Source organism: Bombina bombina, chromosome 1, assembly GCF_027579735.1.
Source record: "Bombina bombina isolate aBomBom1 chromosome 1, aBomBom1.pri, whole genome shotgun sequence".
Taxonomy (NCBI): Eukaryota; Metazoa; Chordata; class Amphibia; order Anura; family Bombinatoridae; genus Bombina; species Bombina bombina.
The window spans coordinates 25,794,917-25,812,448 of record NC_069499.1 but is presented as its reverse complement, the minus strand read 5'-3'; the positions used below and the strand labels follow the sequence as shown (position 1 = coordinate 25,812,448).

Genomic DNA, 17,532 nt, shown 5'->3' with positions numbered 1-17,532 from the left:
TTCCCCAGGGTCATAATAATTTGCATACGAAGAGAGAAGCGCTCTACCAGGAACGAACAACAGCTCAGTGGCTTGTTCTATGGCGATTTACCTCCCGGAAGCAGCCTCTTTTAGACCAGTGTGCTTTTCACAGAAGAAAACTTTCCTGAAGTATATCAGTCTGATCCTGTCAAGTAAGGTCAGTCCAGGCCCGAAATACCAGGCAATTCTCCTCTGAACAAGGAACATGACAACCCCAGACGATCGTTTCGGCCTCCTATGGGCCTCGTCAGTGAGGTGCAGCCACATTCCTCTAAGCACACTGGGCAAGGAGTCCACGTCTGGTTTCCCCCATCACCCATAGGGATACTTCCCCAGGGTCATAATAATTTGCATACGAAGAAGAACCTGTAGCATCAGGGATCAGTCTGACAGCTTGAGGGACCTGTAGCACCAGGGATCAGACTGGCAGCTAGAGGGACCTGTAGCACCAGGGATCAGACTAGCAGCTAGAGGGACCTGTAACACCAGGGATTAGACTGGCAGCTAGAGGGACCTGTAGCACCAGGGATCAGACTGGCAGCTAGAGGGACCTGCAACACCAGGGATCAGACTGGCAGCTAGAGGGACCTGCAGCACCAGGGATCACACTGACAGCTAGAGGGACCTGTAGCACCAGGGATCAGACTGGCAGCTAGAGGGACCTGTAGCACCAGGGATCAGACTGACAGCTAGAGGGACCTGTAACACCAGGGATCAGGCTGACAGCTAGAGGGACCTGTAGCACCAGGGATCAGATTGGCAGTTAGAGGGACCTGTAGCACCAGGGATCAGACTGGCAGCTAGATGGACCTGTAACACCAGGGATCAGACTGGCAGCTAGAGGGATCTGTAACACCAGGGATCAGACTGGCAGCTAGAGGGACCTGTAACACCAGGGATCAGACTGGCAGCTAGAGGGACCTGTAACACCAGGGATCAGACTGGCAGCTAGAGGGACCTGTAACACCAGGGATCAGACTGGTAGCTAGAGGGACCTGTAGCACCAGGGATCAGACTAGCAGCTAAAGGGACCTGTAACACTAGGGATCAGACTGGCAGCTAGAGGGACCTGTAACACCAGGGATCAGACTGGCAGCTAGAGGGACCTGTAGCACCAGGGATCAGACTAGCAGCTAGAGGGACCTGTAACACCAGGGATCAGACTGGCAGCTAGAGGGACCTGTAACACCAGGGATCAGACTGGCAGCTAGAGGGACCTGTAACACCAGGGATCACACTGACAGCTAGAGGGACCTGTAACACCAGGGATCACACTGACAGCTAGAGGGACCTGTAGCACCAGGGATCAGACTGGCAGCTAGAGAGAACTGTAGCACCAGGGATCAGACTGGCAGCTAGAGGGACCTGTAGCACCAGGGATCAGACTAGCAGCTAGAGGGACCTGTAACACCAGGGATTAGACTGGCAGCTAGAGGGACCTGTAGCACCAGGGATCAGACTGGCAGCTAGAGGGACCTGCAACACCAGGGATCAGACTGGCAGCTAGAGGGACCTGCAGCACCAGGGATCACACTGACAGCTAGAGGGACCTGTAGCACCAGGGATCAGACTGGCAGCTAGAGGGACCTGTAGCACCAGGGATCAGACTGACAGCTAGAGGGACCTGTAACACCAGGGATCAGGCTGACAGCTAGAGGGACCTGTAGCACCAGGGATCAGATTGGCAGTTAGAGGGACCTGTAGCACCAGGGATCAGACTGGCAGCTAGATGGACCTGTAACACCAGGGATCAGACTGGCAGCTAGAGGGATCTGTAACACCAGGGATCAGACTGGCAGCTAGAGGGACCTGTAACACCAGGGATCAGACTGGCAGCTAGAGGGACCTGTAACACCAGGGATCAGACTGGCAGCTAGAGGGACCTGTAACACCAGGGATCAGACTGGTAGCTAGAGGGACCTGTAGCACCAGGGATCAGACTAGCAGCTAAAGGGACCTGTAACACTAGGGATCAGACTGGCAGCTAGAGGGACCTGTAACACCAGGGATCAGACTGGCAGCTAGAGGGACCTGTAGCACCAGGGATCAGACTAGCAGCTAGAGGGACCTGTAACACCAGGGATCAGACTGGCAGCTAGAGGGACCTGTAACACCAGGGATCAGACTGGCAGCTAGAGGGACCTGTAACACCAGGGATCACACTGACAGCTAGAGGGACCTGTAACACCAGGGATCACACTGACAGCTAGAGGGACCTGTAGCACCAGGGATCAGACTGGCAGCTAGAGAGAACTGTAGCACCAGGGATCAGACTGGCAGCTAGAGGGACCTGTAGCACCAGGGATCAGACTGGCAGCAAGAGGGACCTGTAGCACCAGGGATCAGACTGGCAGCTAGAGGGACCTGTAGCACCAGGGATCAGACTGGCAGCTAGAGGGACCTGTAACACCAGGGATCAGACTGGCAGCTAGAGGGACCTGTAACACCAGGGATCAGACTGGCAGCTAGAGGGACCTGTAGCACCAGGGATCAGACTGGCAGCTAGAGGGACCTGTAACACCAGGGATCAGACTGGCAGCTAGAGGGACCTGCAGCACCAGGGATCAGACTGGCAGCTAGAGGGACCTGTAACACCAGGGATCAGACTGGCAGCTAGAGGGACCTGTAGCACCAGGGATCAGACTGGCAGCTAGAGCCACCTGTAACACCAGTGATCAGACTGACAGCTAGAGGGACCTGTAACACCAGGGATCAGACTGGCAGCTAGAGGGACCTGTAGCACCAGGGATCAGACTGGCAGCTAGAGCCACCTGTAACACCAGGGATCAGACTGAGAGCTAGAGGGACCTGTAATACCAGGGATCAGTATGACAGCTAGAGGGACCTGTAACACCAGGGATCAGACTGGCAGCTAGAGGGACCTGTAGCGCCAGGGATCAGACTGGCAGCTAGAGGGACCTGTAACACCAGGGATCAGGCTGACAGCTAGAGGGACCTGTAACACCAGGGATCAGACTGGCAGCTAGAGGGACCTGTAACACCAGGGATCAGACTGGCAGTTAGAGGGACCTGTAACGCCAGGGATCAGACTGACAGCTAGAGGGACCTGTAACACCAGGGATCAGACTGGCAGCTAGAGGGACCTGTAACACCAGGGATCAGACTGGCAGCTAGAGGGACCTGTAGCACCATGGATCAGACTGGCAGCTAGAGGGACCTGTAACACCAGGGATCAGACTGACAGCTAGAGGGACCTGTAGCACCAGGGATCAGACTGAAGGTTAGAGGGACCTGTAACACCAGGGATTAGACTGGCAGCTAGAGGGACCTGTAACACCAGGGATCAGACTGGCAGCTAGAGGGACCTGTAACACCAGGGATCAGACTGACAGCTAGAGGGACCTGTAGCACCAGGGATCAGACTGGCAGCTAGAGGGACCTGTAGCACCAGGGATCAGACTGGCAGCTAGAGGGACCTGTAACACCAGGGATCAGGCTGGCAGCTAGAGGGACCTGTAACACCAGGGATCAGACTGGCAGCTAGAGGGACCTGTAGCACCAGGGATCAGACTGGCAGCTAGAGAGACCTGTAACACCAGGGATCAGGTTGGCAGCTAGAGGGACCTGTAACACCAGGGATCAGGTTGGCAGCTAGAGGGACCTGTAACACCAGGGATCAGGTTGGCAGCTAGAGGGACCTGTAGCACCAGGGATCAGTCTGACAGCTAGAGGGACCTGTAACACCAGGGATCAGACTGGCAGCTAGAGGGACCTGTAGCACCAGGGATCAGGCTGACAGCTAGAGGGACCTGTAGCACCAGGGATCAGACTGGCAGCTAGAGGGACCTGTAACACCAGGGATCAGACTGGCAGCTAGAGGGAACTGTAGCACCAGGGATCAGACTGGCAGCTAGAGGGACCTGTAGCACCAGGGATCAGACTGGCAGCTAGAGGGACCTGCAGCACCAGGGATCAGACTGACAGCTAGAGGGACCTGTAGCACCAGGGATCAGACTGGCAGCTAGAGGGACCTGTAGCACCAGGGATCAGACTGGCAGCTAGAGGGACCTGTAGCACCAGGGATCAGACTGGCAGCTAGAGGGACCTGTAGCACCAGGGATCAGACTGACAGCTAGAGGGACCTGTAGCACCAGGGATCAGACTGGCAGCTAGAGGCACCTGTAGCACCAGGGATCTGACTGGCAGCTAGAGGCACCTGTAGCACCAGGGATCAGACTGGCAGCTAGAGGGACCTGTAACACCAGGGATCAGACTGGCAGCTAGAGGGACCTGTAGCACCAGGGATCAGACTGGCAGCTAGAGGGACCTGTAACACCAGGGATCAGGCTGACAGCTAGAGGGACCTGTAACACCAGGGATCAGACTGACAGCTAGAGGGACCTGTAGCACCAGGGATCAGACTGACAGCTAGAGGGACCTGTAACACCAGGGATCAGGCTGACAGCTAGAGGGACCTGTAACACCAGGGATCAGACTGACAGCTAGAGGGACCTGTAGCACCAGGGATCAGGTTGGCAGCTAGAGGGACCTGTAACACCAGGGATCAGGTTGGCAGCTAGAGGGCATACGAAGAGAGAAGCGCTCTACCAGGAACTAACAACAGCTCAGTGGCTTGTTCCATGGCGATTTATCACCCGGAAGCAGCCTCTTTTAGACCAGTGTGCTTTTCACAGAAGAAAACTTTCCTGAAGTATATCAGTTTGATCCTGCCAAGTAAGGTCAGTCCAGCCCCGAAATACCAGGCAATTCTCCTCTGAACAAGGAACATGACAACCCCAGACGATCGCTTCGGCCTCCTATGGGCCTCGTCAGTGAGGTGCAGCCACATTCCTCTAAGCACACTGGGCAAGGTGTCCACGTCTGGTTTCCCCCATCACCCATAGGGAGACTTCCCCAGGGTCATAATAATTTGCATACGAAGAGAGAAGCGCTCTACCAGGAACGAACAACAGCTCAGTGGCTTGTTCTATGGCGATTTACCACCCGGAAGCAGCCTCTTTTAGACCAGTGTGCTTTTCACAGAGGAAAACTTTCCTGAAGTATATCAGTTTGATCCTGCCAAGTAAGGTCAGTCCAGCCCCGAAATACCAGGCAATTATCCTCTGAACAAGGAACATGACAACCCCAGACGATCGTTTCGGCCTCCTATGGGCCTCGTCAGTGAGGTGCAGCCACATTCCTCTAAGCACACTGGGCAAGGAGTCCACGTCTGGTTTCCCCCATCACCCATAGTGAGACTTCCCCAGGGTCATAATAATTTGCATACGAAGAGGGACCTGTAGCACCAGGGATCAGTCTGACAGCTAGAGGGACCTGTAGCACCAGGGATCAGACTGGCAGCTAGAGGGACCTGTAGCACCAGGGATCAGACTAGCAGCTAGAGGGACCTGTAACACCAGGGATTAGACTGGCAGCTAGAGGGACCTGTAGCACCAGGGATCAGACTGGCAGCTAGAGGGACCTGTAATACCAGGGATCAGACTGGCAGGTAAAGGGACCTGTAGCACCAGGGATCAGACTGGTAGCTAGAGGGACCTGTAACACGAGGGATCAGACTGGCAGCTATAGGGACCTGTAGCACCAGGGATCAGACTGGCAGCTAGAGGGACCTGTAGCACCAGGGATCAGACTGGCAGCTAGAGGGACCTGTAACACCAGGGATCAGACTGGCAGCTAGAGGGACCTGTAACACCAGGGATCAGAATGGCAGCTAGAGGGACCTGTAGCTCCAGGGATCAGACTGGCAGCTAGAGGGACCTGTAACACCAGGGATCAGACTGGCAGCTAGAGGGACCTGTAGCACCAGGGATCAGACTGGCAGCTAGAGGGACCTGTAGCACCAGGGATCAGATTGGCAGTTAGAGGGACCTGTAGCACCAGGGATCAGACTGGCAGCTAGATGGACCTGTAACACCAGGGATCAGACTGGCAGCTAGAGGGATATGTAACACCAGGGATCAGACTGGCAGTTAGAGGGACCTGTAACACCAGGGATCAGACTGGCAGCTAGAGGGACCTGTAACACCAGGGATCAGACTGGCAGCTAGAGGGACCTGTAGTAACACCAGGGATAAGACTGGCAGCTAGAGGGACCTATAACACCAGGGATCACACTGGCAGCTAGAGGGACCTGTAGCACCAGGGATCAGACTGGCCGCTAGAGGGACCTATAACACCAGGGATCAGACTGGCAGCTAGAGGGACCTGTAGCCCCAGGGATCAGACTGGCAGATAGAGGGACCTGTAGCACCAGGGATCAGACTGGCAGCTAGAGGGATTTAACACCAGGGATCAGACTGGCAGCTAGAGGGACCTCTAACACCAGGGATCAGACTGGCAGCTAGAGGGACCTGTAACACCAGGGATCAGACTGGCAGCTAGAGGGACCTATAACACCAGGGATCAGACTGGCAGCTAGAGGGACCTGTAGCACCAGGGATCAGACTGGCAGCTAGAGGGACCTATAACACCAGGGATCAGACTGGCAGCTAGAGGGATCTGTAACACCAGGGATCAGACTGGCAGTTAGAGGGACCTGTAACACCAGGGATCAGACTGGCAGCTAGAGGGACCTGTAACACCAGGGATCAGACTGGCAGCTAGTGGGACCTGTAGTAACACCAGGGATAAGACTGGCAGCTAGAGGGACCTATCACACCAGGGATCAGACTGGCAGCTAGAGGGACCTGTAGCACCAGGGATCAGACTGGCAGCTAGAGGGACCTATAACACCAGGGATCAGACTGGCAGCTAGAGGGACCTGTAGCACCAGGGATCAGACTGGCAGCTAGAGGGACCTGTAGCACCAGGGATCAGACTGGCAGCTAGAGGGACCTGTAACACCAGGGATCAGACTGGCAGCTAGAGGGACCTGTAACACCAGGGATCAGACTGGCAGCTAGAGGGACCTGTAACACCAGGGATCAGACTGGCAGCTAGAGGGACCTATAACACCAGGGATCAGACTGACAGCTAGAGGGACCTATAACACCAGGGATCAGACTGACAGCTAGAGGGACCTGTAGCACCAGGGATCAGACTGGCAGCTAGAGGGACCTGCAGCACCAGGGATCAGACTGACAGCTAGAGGGACCTGTAGGCCCAGGGATCAGACTGGCAGCTAGAGGGACCTGTAGCACCAGGGATCAGACTGGCAGCTAGAGGGAACTATAGCACCAGGGATCAGACTGGCAGCTAGAGGGACCTCTAGCACCAGGGATCAGACTGGCAGCTAGAGGGACCTGCAGCACCAGGGATCAGACTGACAGCTAGAGGGACCTGTAGGCCCAGGGATCAGACTGGCAGCTAGAGGCACCTGTAGCACCAGGGATCAGACTTGCAGCTAGAGGCACCTGTAGCACCAGGGATCAGACTTGCAGCTAGAGGGACCTGTAACACCAGGGATCAGACTGGCAGCTAGAGGGACCTGTAGCACCAGGGATCAGACTGGCAGCTAGAGGGACCTGTAACACCAGGGATCAGGCTGACAGCTAGAGGGACCTGTAACACCAGGGATCAGACTGACAGCTAGAGGGACCTGTAGCACCAGGGATCAGACTGACAGCTAGAGGGACCTGTAACACCAGGGATCAGGCTGACAGCTAGAGGGACCTGTAACACCAGGGATCAGACTGACAGCTAGAGGGACCTGTAGCACCAGGGATCAGACTGGCAGCTAGAGGGACCTGTAGCACCAGGGATCAGACTGGCAGCTAGAGGGACCTGTAACACCAGGGATCAGACTGGCAGCTAGAGGGACCTGTAATAACACCAGGGATCAGACTGGCAGCTAGAGGGACCTGTAACACCAGGGATCAGACTGGCAGCTAGAGGGACCTGTAGCACCAGGGATCAGACTAGCAGCTAAAGGGACCTGTAACACTAGGGATCAGACTGGCAGCTAGAGGGACCTGTAACACCAGGGATCAGACTGGCAGCTAGAGGGACCTGTAGCACCAGGGATCAGACTGGCAGCTAGAGGGACCTGTAGCACCAGGGATCAGACTAGCAGCTAGAGGGACCTGTAACACCAGGGATCAGACTGGCAGCTAGAGGGACCTGTAACACCAGGGATCACACTGACAGCTAGAGGGACCTGTAACACCAGGGATCACACTGACAGCTAGAGGGACCTGTAGCACCAGGGATCAGACTGGCAGCTAGAGAGAACTGTAGCACCAGGGATCAGACTGGCAGCTAGAGGGACCTGTAGCACCAGGGATCAGACTGGCAGCAAGAGGGACCTGTAGCACCAGGGATCAGACTGGCAGCTAGAGGGACCTGTAGCACCAGGGATCAGACTGGCAGCTAGAGGGACCTGTAACACCAGGGATCAGACTGGCAGCTAGAGGGACCTGTAACACCAGGGATCAGACTGGCAGCTAGAGGGACCTGTAGCACCAGGGATCAGACTGGCAGCTAGAGGGACCTGTAACACCAGGGATCAGACTGGCAGCTAGAGGGACCTGCAGCACCAGGGATCAGACTGGCAGCTAGAGGGACCTGTAACACCAGGGATCAGACTGGCAGCTAGAGGGACCTGTAGCACCAGGGATCAGACTGGCAGCTAGAGCCACCTGTAACACCAGGGATCAGACTGAGAGCTAGAGGGACCTGTAACACCAGGGATCAGACTGACAGCTAGAGGGACCTGTAACGCCAGGGATCAGACTGACAGCTAGAGGGACCTGTAGCACCAGGGATCAGGCTGGCAGCTAGAGGGACCTGTAACACCAGGGATCAGACTGGCAGCTAGAGGGACCTGTAACACCAGGGATCAGACTGGCAGCTAGAGGGACCTGTAGCACCATGGATCAGACTGGCAGCTAGAGGGACCTGTAACACCAGGGATCAGACTGACAGCTAGAGGGACCTGTAGCACCAGGGATCAGACTGAAGGTTAGAGGGACCTGTAACACCAGGGATTAGACTGGCAGCTAGAGGGACCTGTAACACCAGGGATCAGACTGGCAGCTAGAGGGACCTGTAACACCAGGGATCAGACTGACAGCTAGAGGGACCTGTAGCACCAGGGATCAGACTGGCAGCTAGAGGCCTGTAGCACCAGGGATCAGACTGGCAGCTAGAGGGACCTGTAACACCAGGGATCAGGCTGGCAGCTAGAGGGACCTGTAGCACTAGGGATCAGACTGACAGCTAGAGGGACCTGTAACACCAGGGATCAGACTGGCAGCTAGAGGGACCTGTAGCACCAGGGATCAGACTGGCAGCTAGAGAGACCTGTAACACCAGGGATCAGGTTGGCAGCTAGAGGGACCTGTAACACCAGGGATCAGACTGGCAGCTAGAGGGACCTGCAGCACCAGGGATCAGACTGACAGCTAGAGGGACCTGTAGGCCCAGGGATCAGACTGGCAGCTAGAGGGACCTGTAGCACCAGGGATCAGACTGGCAGCTAGAGGGAACTATAGCACCAGGGATCAGACTGGCAGCTAGAGGGACCTCTAGCACCAGGGATCAGACTGGCAGCTAGAGGGACCTGCAGCACCAGGGATCAGACTGACAGCTAGAGGGACCTGTAGGCCCAGGGATCAGACTGGCAGCTAGAGGCACCTGTAGCACCAGGGATCTGACTGGCAGCTAGAGGCACCTGTAGCACCAGGGATCAGACTTGCAGCTAGAGGGACCTGTAACACCAGGGATCAGACTGGCAGCTAGAGGGACCTGTAGCACCAGGGATCAGACTGGCAGCTAGAGGGACCTGTAACACCAGGGATCAGGCTGACAGCTAGAGGGACCTGTAACACCAGGGATCAGACTGACAGCTAGAGGGACCTGTAGCACCAGGGATCAGACTGACAGCTAGAGGGACCTGTAACACCAGGGATCAGGCTGACAGCTAGAGGGACCTGTAACACCAGGGATCAGACTGACAGCTAGAGGGACCTGTAGCACCAGGGATCAGGTTGGCAGCTAGAGGGACCTGTAACACCAGGGATCAGGTTGGCAGCTAGAGGGCATACGAAGAGAGAAGCGCTCTACCAGGAACTAACAACAGCTCAGTGGCTTGTTCCATGGCGATTTACCACCCGGAAGCAGCCTCTTTTAGACCAGTGTGCTTTTCACAGAAGAAAACTTTCCTGAAGTATATCAGTTTGATCCTGCCAAGTAAGGTCAGTCCAGCCCCGAAATACCAGGCAATTCTCCGCTGAACAAGGAACATGACAACCCCAGACGATCGTTTCGGCCTCCTATGGGCCTCGTCAGTGAGGTGCAGCCACATTCCTCTAAGCACACTGGGCAAGGTGTCCACGTCTGGTTTCCCCCTTCACCCATAGGGAGACTTCCCCAGGGTCATAATAATTTGCATACGAAGAGAGAAGCGCTCTACCAGGAACGAACAACAGCTCAGTGGCTTGTTCTATGGCGATTTACCACCCGGAAGCAGCCTCTTTTAGACCAGTGTGCTTTTCACAGAGGAAAACTTTCCTGAAGTATATCAGTCTGATCCTGCCAAGTAAGGTCAGTCCAGCCCCGAAATACCAGGCAATTATCCTCTGAACAAGGAACATGACAACCCCAGACGATCGTTTCGGCATCCTATGGGCCTCGTCAGTGAGGTGCAGCCACATTCCTCTAAGCACACTGGGCAAGGAGTCCACGTCTGGTTTCCCCCATCACCCATAGGGAGACTTCCCCAGGGTCATAATAATTTGCATACGAAGAGGGACCTGTAGCACCAGGGATCAGTCTGACAGCTAGAGGGACCTGTAGCACCAGGGATCAGACTGGCAGCTAGAGGGACCTGTAGCACCAGGGATCAGACTAGCAGCTAGAGGGACCTGTAACACCAGGGATTAGACTGGCAGCTAGAGGGACCTGTAGCACCAGGGATCAGACTGGCAGCTAGAGGGACCTGTAATACCAGGGATCAGACTGGCAGGTAAAAGGACCTGTAGCACCAGGGATCAGACTGGTAGCTAGAGGGACCTGTAAGACGAGGGATCAGACTGGCAGCTAGAGGGACCTGTAGCACCAGGGATCAGACTGGCAGCTAGAGGGACCTGTAGCACCAGGGATCAGACTGGCAGCTAGAGGGACCTGTAACACCAGGGATCAGACTGGCAGCTAGAGGGACCTGTAACACCAGGGATCAGACTGGCAGCTAGAGGGACCTGTAGCTCCAGGGATCAGACTGGCAGCTAGAGGGACCTGTAACACCAGGGATCAGACTGGCAGCTAGAGGGACCTGTAGCACCAGGGATCAGACTGGCAGCTAGAGGGACCTGTAGCACCAGGGATCAGATTGGCAGTTAGAGGGACCTGTAGCACCAGGGATCAGACTGGCAGCTAGATGGACCTGTAACACCATGGATCAGACTGGCAGCTAGAGGGATCTGTAACACGAGGGATCAGACTGGCAGTTAGAGGGACCTGTAACACCAGGGATCAGACTGGCAGCTAGAGGGACCTGTAACACCAGGGATCAGACTGGCAGCTAGAGGGACCTGTAGTAACACCAGGGATAAGACTGGCAGCTAGAGGGACCTATAACACCAGGGATCAGACTGGCAGCTAGAGGGACCTGTAGCACCAGGGATCAGACTGGCAGCTAGAGGGACCTATAACACCAGGGATCAGACTGGCAGCTAGAGGGACCTGTAGCACCAGGGATCAGACTGGCAGCTAGAGGGACCTGTAGCACCAGGGATCAGACTGGCAGCTAGAGGGACCTCTAACACCAGGGATCAGACTGGCAGCTAGAGGGACCTCTAACACCAGGGATCAGACTGGCAGCTAGAGGGACCTGTAACACCAGGGATCAGACTGGCAGCTAGAGGGACCTATAACACCAGGGATCAGACTGACAGCTAGAGGGACCTATAACACCAGGGATCAGACTGACAGCTAGAGGGACCTGTAGCACCAGGGATCAGACTGGCAGCTAGAGGGACCTGTAGCACCAGGGATCAGACTGGCAGCTAGAGGGACCTGTAGCAACAGGGATCAGACTGGCAGCTAGAGGGACCTGTAACACCAGGGATCAGACTGGCAGCTAGAGGGACCTGTAATAACACCAGGGATCAGACTGGCAGCTAGAGGGAAATGTAACACCAGGGATCAGACTGGCAGCTAGAGGGACCTGTAGCACCAGGGATCAGACTGGCAGCTAGAGGGACCTGTAGCACCAGGGATCAGACTGGCAGCTAGAGGGACCTGTAGCACCAGGGATCAGACTAGCAGCTAGAGGGACCTGTAGCACCAGGGATCAGACTGGCAGCTAGAGAGAACTGTAGCACCAGGGATCAGACTGGCAGCTAGAGGGACCTGTAGCACCAGGGATCAGACTAGCTGCTAGAGGGACCTGTAGCACCAGGGATCAGACTGGCAGCTAGAGGGACCTGTAGCACCAGGGATCAGACTGGCAGCTAGAGGGACCTGTAGCACCAGGGATCAGACTAGCAGCTAGAGGGACCTGTAGCACCAGGGATCAGACTGGCAGCAAGAGGTACCTGTAGCACCAGGGATCAGACTGGCAGCTAGAGAGAACTGTAGCACCAGGGATCAGACTGGCAGCTAGAGGGACCTGTAGCACCAGGGATCACACTGAAAGTTAGAGGGACCTGTAGCACCAGGGATCAGACTGGCAGCTAGAGAGAACTGTAGCACCAGGGATCAGACTGGCAGCTAGAGGGACCTGTAGCACCAGGGATCAGACTGGCAGCAAGAGGGACCTGTAGTACCAGGGATCAGACTGGCAGCTAGAGGGACCTGTAACACCAGGGATCAGACTGACAGCTAGAGGGACCTGTAGCACCAGGGATCAGACTGGCAGCTAGAGGGACCTGTAACACCAGGGATCAGACTGGCAGCAAGAGGGACCTGTAGCACCAGGGATCAGACTGGCAGCTAGAGGCACCTGTAACACCAGGGATCAGACTGGCAGCTAGAGGCACATGTAACACCAGGGATCAGACTGGCAGCTAGAGGGACCTGTAGCACCAGGGATCAGACTGACAGCTAGAGGGACCTGTAACACCAGGGATCAGACTGGCAGCTAGAGGGACCTGTAGCACCAGGGATCAGACTGGCAGCTAGAGGGACCTGTATCACCAGGGATCAGACTGGCAGCTAGAGGGACCTGTAGCACCAGGGATCAGACTGGCAGCTAGAGGGACCTGTAATACCAGGGATCAGACTGGCAGCTAGAGGGACCTGTAACACCAGGGATCAGACTGGCAGCTAAAGGGACCTGTAGCACCAGGGATCAGACTGGCAGCTAGAGGGACCTGTAACACCAGGGATCAGACTGGCAGCTAGAGGGACCTGTAACACCAGGGATCAGACTGGCAGCTAGAGGGACCTGTAGCACCAGGGATCAGACTGGCAGCTAGAGGGACCTGTAACACCTAGGATCAGACTGGCAGCTAGAGGGACCTGTAGCACCAGGGATCAGACTGGCAGCTAGAGGGACCTGTAACACCAGGGATCAGACTGGCAGCTAAAGGGACCTGTAGCACCAGGGATCTGACAGGCAGCTAGAGGGACCTGTAGCACCAGGGATCAGACTGGCAGCTAGAGGGACCTGTAACACCTAGGATCAGACTGGCAGCTAGAGGGACCTGTAACACCAGGGATCAGACTGGCAGCTAGAGGGACCTGTAACACCTAGGATCAGACTGGCAGCTAGAGGGACCTGTAGCATCAGGGATCAGACTGGCAGCTAGAGGGACCTGTAACACCAGGGATCAGACTGGCAGCTAGAGGGACCTGTAGCACCAGGGATCAGACTGGCAGCTAGAGGGACCTGTAACACCAGGGATCAGACTGGCAGCTAGAGGGACCTGTAACACCAGGGATCAGACTGGCAGCTAGAGGGACCTGTAGCACCAGGGATCACACTGGCAGCTAGAGGGACCTGTAACACCAGGGATCACACTGGCAGCTAGAGGCACCTGTAACACCAGGGATCAGGCTGGCAGCTAGGGGGACCTGTAGCACCAGGGATCAGACTGGCAGCTAGGGGGACCTGTAGCACCAGGGATCAGACTGGCAGCTAGAGGGACCTGTAACACCAGGGATCAGACTGGCAGCTAGAGGGACCTGTATCACCAGGGATCAGACTGACAGCTAGAGGGACCTGTAGCACCAGGGATCAGACTGGCAGCTAGAGGGACCTGTAACACCAGGGATCAGACTGGCAGCTAGAGGGACCTGTAACACCAGGGATCAGACTGGCAGCTAAAGGGACCTGTAGCACCAGGGATCAGACTGGCAGCTAGAGGGACCTGTAACACCAGGGATCAGACTGGCAGCTAGAGGGACCTGTAACACCAGGGATCAGACTGGCAGCTAGAGGGACCTGTAGCACCAGGGATCAGACTGGCAGCTAGAGGGACCTGTAACACCTAGGATCAGACTGGCAGCTAGAGGGACCTGTAGCACCAGGGATCAGACTGGCAGCTAGAGGGACCTGTAACACCAGGGATCAGACTGGCAGCTAAAGGGACCTGTAGCACCAGGGATCTGACTGGCAGCTAGAGGGACCTGTAGCACCAGGGATCAGACTGGCAGCTAGAGGGACCTGTAACACCTAGGATCAGACTGGCAGCTAGAGGGACCTGTAACACCAGGGATCAGACTGGCAGCTAGAGGGACCTGTAACACCTAGGATCAGACTGGCAGCTAGAGGGACCTGTAGCACCAGGGATCAGACTGGCAGCTAGAGGGACCTGTAACACCAGGGATCAGACTGGCAGCTAGAGGGACCTGTAGCACCAGGGATCAGACTGGCAGCTAGAGGGACCTGTAACACCAGGGATCAGACTGGCAGCTAGAGGGACCTGTAGCACCAGGGATCAGACTGGCAGCTAGAAGGACCTGTAACACCAGGGATCAGACTGGCAGCTAGAGGGACCTGTAGCACCAGGGATCAGACTGGCAGCTAGAGGGACCTGTAACACCAGGGATCAGACTGGCAGCTAGAGGGACCTGTAACACCAGGGATCAGACTGGCAGCTAGAGGGACCTGTATCACCAGGGATCAGACTGACAGCTAGAGGGACCTGTAGCACCAGGGATCAGACTGGCAGCTAGAGGGACCTGTAACACCAGGGATCAGACTGGCAGCTAGAGGGACCTGTAACACCAGGGATCAGACTGGCAGCTAAAGGGACCTGTAGCACCAGGGATCAGACTGGCAGCTAGAGGGACCTGTAACACCAGGGATCAGACTGGCAGCTAGAGGGACCTGTAACACCAGGGATCAGAATGGCAGCTAGAGGGACCTGTAGCACCAGGGATCAGACTGGCAGCTAGAGGGACCTGTAACACCTAGGATCAGACTGGCAGCTAGAGGGACCTGTAGCACCAGGGATCAGACTGGCAGCTAGAGGGACCTGTAACACCAGGGATCAGACTGGCAGCTAAAGGGACCTGTAGCACCAGGGATCTGACTGGCAGCTAGAGGGACCTGTAGCACCAGGGATCAGACTGGCAGCTAGAGGGACCTGTAACACCTAGGATCAGACTGGCAGCTAGAGGGACCTGTAACACCAGGGATCAGACTGGCAGCTAGAGGGACCTGTAACACCTAGGATCAGACTGGCAGCTAGAGGGACCTGTAGCACCAGGGATCAGACTGGCAGCTAGAGGGACCTGTAACACCAGGGATCAGACTGGCAGCTAGAGGGACCTGTAGCACCAGGGATCAGACTGGCAGCTAGAGGGACCTGTAACACCAGGGATCAGACTGGCAGCTAGAGGGACCTGTAGCACCAGGGATCAGACTGGCAGCTAGAAGGACCTGTAACACCAGGGATCAGACTGACAGCTAGAGGGACCTGTAGCACCAGGGATCAGACTGGCAGCTAGAAGGACCTGTAACACCAGGGATCAGACTGGCAGCTAGAGGGACCTGTAACACCAGGGATCAGACTGGCAGCTAGAGGGACCTGTAACACCAGGGATCAGACTGGCAGCTAGAGGGACCTGTAGCACCAGGGATCAGACTGGCAGCTAGAGGGACCTGTAGCACCAGGGATCAGGGTTAAGCTGGCAGATTTAGGATCACAGACAGTGTGGGTGGGAGAGAACACATGCGTGGGAGGGAACAGGGAAATATTAGGGAACGGAGGGGAGGGGAGATGGGACACTGTTAGCGAGGGAAACACTAGAGACAGGAGGGAGGGAAATAACAAGGAAGGGCGCAGAGCTGGGAGAAGAGGGCGCCGTGTTCTGTTGTCCCGGGAGTGTCCCCTCTGCTGCTGGTGACAGACGCCACAGGTGAGTAATGTCCTGGGAACTTGTGCAGGGAGCTGGGGGTCTATTCGGGCGGTCACATAACCGCTAGTTTCCTTGTTTTATCTGAGTGTAATAATGTTTTCCTTGTGCCTCCCCTACCTACCCAGGTACCCCCGCTACTCATGGGCCCTCTGCTTCCTACCCCTTATACCCACGTGCCCCCGCTACCTTACCCCTTTATACCACCCGGGTTGCACTTGAGCCAGAGCCCCTTCCTCATCACCCTATCCCGCTCAGTGTTCCAGTTGTAGCCCCTCCCCGAGCCCTTTACCTATTCCTGTTTCCTTGTCAGGGGGAGCGCACACCCCTATTGCACATGCCGGGCATATAGCTGTGGCACTGCCCATAGAGCTGCTGGGACATTAATACTATTTTAGGAAAAGAAACTTTCATCATCATAAAAAATTCTCAAATCACATTTCCTGGCCCCTGTCCTCTTATGGGTAAAAGAATTAGAGAAATAAATAAATAAATGATGAGTTATATAAAATAAATGTTTGTGTAGATAAGTTTTGCTTTCTGATGTTAATGGCTATAAACCAGACACATGTAATACAGGGGTAGGGAACCTATGGCACTAGTGCCCACAAGGACATTTATAACCAATTCCCTGGCAATGCCTCGCTGTTACCCACCTACTGCTGGGCAATGCCTCGCTGTTACCAAACTACTGCTGGGCAATCCCTCGCTGTTACCAACCTACTGCTGGGCAGTGCCTCGCTGTTACCCAACTACTGCTGGGCAATCCCTCGCTGTTACCAACCTACTGCTGGGCAATCCCTCGCTGTTACCAACCTACTGCTGGGCAATCCCTCGCTGTTACCAACCTACTGCTGGGCAATCCCTCGCTGTTACCAACCTACTGCTGGGCAATCCCTCGCTGTTACCAACCTACTGCTGGGCAGTGCCTCGCTGTTACCCAACTACTGCTGGGCAATGCCTCGCTGTTACCCACCTGCTGCTGGGCAATCCCTCGCTGTTACCCACTTACTGCTGGGCAATGCCTCGCTGTTACCCAACTACTGCTGGGCAATGCCTCGCTGTTACCCACCTACTGCTGGGCAATTCCTCGCTGTTACCCACCTGCTGCTGGGCAATCCCTCGCTGTTACCCACCTGCTGCTGGGCAATCCCTCGCTGTTACCCACCTGCTGCTGGGCAATCCCTCGCTGTTACCCACCTACTGCTGGGCAATCCCTCGCTGTTACCCACCTACTGCTGGGCAATCTCTCGCTGTTACCCACCTACTGCTGGGCAATCTCTCGCT

At 55.9% G+C, this 17,532-nt stretch overlaps 1 protein-coding gene across 1 annotated transcript in view; it reads left to right on the top strand.

Moving 5' to 3' along the window:
• Nucleotides 1–16,128: 16,128 nt before the first annotated feature.
• SYNE2 (spectrin repeat containing nuclear envelope protein 2) overlaps nt 16,129–17,532 on the top strand; it is a 799,180-nt gene continuing 797,776 nt past the window's right edge. Inside the window, exon 1 of the mRNA XM_053697281.1 lies at nt 16,129–16,248. The gene's annotated coding sequence lies outside the window, so the exon portion shown is untranslated. The remainder of the gene's footprint in view (nt 16,249–17,532) is intronic.